The following is a 2,678-nucleotide window of genomic DNA, read 5'->3' on the forward strand; positions in this document are numbered from 1 at the left end:
TAAAGTATCTATTCTTGAAGTTTGAAGAGCATACATTTCGTGATCAAAAGTCGCAATGTATTTTATTCTTGAAGTTTGAAGGGGAGGTCGAAACTTAATGGTTTGTTTTGTTGTTTTGTTAGACAAAAAAATAAGTTGTTCTTTTGGAATGTTGTTACTTTAATCATGTTTCCAACAAATATTGTGCATATAGACATATAATTTCGTTTTTAAAAAGTCCTAAAGTACTTATTATTGAAGTTTGAAGAGGAGGTCAAAACTGACTGACCTAGTCAATTTCAACCCGGTGGTTATTCTGGGTTAGCCTAATTTTCCCGGGATGACATCCCCCCCCCCCCAACCCTGTGGAGATGTACTTATTCTTGAAGTTTGAAGGGAAGGTCAAAGCTTAATCTCAGTGATGGAAGTGAACTGTGTGTAGTGCCGGACCGTGTTCTGCTTCGGTATGGCAAGGAGGTATTTTGTGATGTGATTCCTGACTGTGTTATTGGGTATTCAGAGCGATCTGAAGGACGTGTGTTAGTGCAGTGCCGAACCTGGTAAACAAAGCTAAACAAACTGCTTTCGGATGAGACGAAAAACCGAGGTCCCTTCGTGTACACTACATTGGGGTATGCACGTTAAAGATCCCACGATTGACAAAAGGGTCTTTCCTGGCAAAATTGTATAGGCATAGATAAAAATGTCCACCAAAATACCCGTGTGACTTGGAATAATAGGCCGTGAAAAGTAGGATATGCGCCGAAATGGCTGCGATCTGCTGGCCGATGTGAATGCGTGATGTATTGTGTAAAAAAAAATTCCATCTCACACGGCATAAATAAATCCCTTGAATAAAAATTGAAAAAATAAAATAAATCCCTGCGCTTAGAACTGTACCCACGGAATACGCGCGATATAAGCCTCATATTGATTGATTAATAATTTTAAGTAAGTTATACAAGCTTGAACATGATTCACTGCATGTATTGTTGATGCCCAGGTTCAACCGAGTGCTCAGTATGGCTCTGAAATGTGGGGACTTGGGAAGAATTTACCTGTTGAAAAGCTGCTGTTAAGAAATGTTTGCAAGTTATAATTGCAGAACTCCAAATGATTCCATTTATGGAGGATTAGGACGATATCCAATTAATTTAAATTCATATGTTCGTTATATACGATATTTGTCAAAATGAGTTTAACTGGAGGAAAGCAGATTACCCTTTAAAGCATACATGATGTTGTATAAACTAGATTGCAAGGGGAAAGTCACCTGGGCATCAGGCATTCGTGAAAAAAAGGCAGAGAGAGAGGCAAAAAAAGAAGGGTTGAAGCAGCCTGCATGCAACTGAGGTAAAAAAAAATATATAAAAAACCTAAAAAAACCTGGGCATCAGGCATTCGTGCATGACTGTGTAAATATGGGTTTCATATGTATGTCATAATCAGGGTGTTGCGAATGAACATACCTTTTTGCAATGTTTTAAACAGAGGATTATTGATTGCAGATGGCAGGATTGGGAGTACCATTTGAAAACAAGTGGAAGACTGTCAGGGTATATAACGTTTAAGATATCTAATTTTGTAGAACCATATTTGTTGTTAACTATTTATGTCTATTCGGCGTGCCTTGTTCGATTTAGATGTGGTGTATCTGAGACTGCTGTCCATTCTCAAAGATATACATTTCATAATTTGGATAGTATTTTTAAGATAGTCTTGTTAGTATATTCAAGTTTTAAGGAATCTCGCCATATATTTGTATACATCGTTTCGGAGACTGATTGATGTTAGATTAGAGTATGCATGTGTGTATATCCAACCTGTACTGCTGTATTGTTAATTATTGGATTTTTTTGACATAGCGATGTTTGATGTTATTCATGTATTTATGTTTATGTATATTTTTATTTCCGTGTCACCCCCCTTGATATGGGGCTTTGGTCTCAATGATTAAACCATCCATCTATCCACTTTCTCTATCTTACTCACTCTCTCTCTCTCTCTCAATCTCTCTCTCTCTCTCTCTCTCTCTCTCTCTCTCTCTCTCTCTCTATCTCTCATTATCTTGCTCTCTCTCTCTCTCTTTCTCTTTCTCTCTTTCTCTCCCTCTCTCTCTAGTTCTCTCTCTCTCCCTTTCTTTCTCGCTCTCTCTCTCTCTCTCTCGCTCTCTCTCTCTCTCTCTCACACACACACACACACACACACACACACACACAGCCCCCCTCCCAAACAAACACACACACGCACCCCATTCCCCTCCCCAACAAACATATCTGTAACCAGCGACACAACAAAAACACAGACTTGAGACAGAGAGACACACACATACAACAACTCCCACACATACCGCAGTTCTGTTCGTCACTGCCATCCGCGCAGTCAATGTTGCCATCACAACGTTGGGATGACGTAACGCACTTTGTGTCGTTGTTACACTTCCAGGCTCGGTAGGCGCAGCTCACTGCAAGGCATTATACGTGTGCAGCTTATAGGAACCAGTGCGTTTAAGGAAAAAATAACCCACGGTAACAATGTTTCGCCTACACGATTATTGGTAGATGCATAATAATCAGAATCATTGACTGAGATGAGAAAATATCTATAATGACAGAAAGTATATGTGTTGTTAGCTTCCAAATAATAAAAAAAAGTCTGATCTTTTGACTTCCCATGTATTCACTCTCGTTCAAGTCTTG

General features: G+C 39.2%; 1 protein-coding gene across 1 annotated transcript in view; it reads right to left on the reverse strand.

Moving 5' to 3' along the window:
* Positions 1-2,437, reverse strand: part of LOC138972353 (uncharacterized) — an 18,585-nt gene extending 16,148 nt beyond the window's left edge. Inside the window, exon 1 of the mRNA XM_070345026.1 lies at positions 2,330-2,437. The gene's annotated coding sequence lies outside the window, so the exon portion shown is untranslated. The remainder of the gene's footprint in view (positions 1-2,329) is intronic.
* Positions 2,438-2,678: the final 241 nt, after the last annotated feature.

The sequence above is a fragment of the Littorina saxatilis genome, linkage group LG8 (genome assembly GCF_037325665.1).
Source record: "Littorina saxatilis isolate snail1 linkage group LG8, US_GU_Lsax_2.0, whole genome shotgun sequence".
Classification (NCBI taxonomy): Eukaryota; Metazoa; Mollusca; class Gastropoda; order Littorinimorpha; family Littorinidae; genus Littorina; species Littorina saxatilis.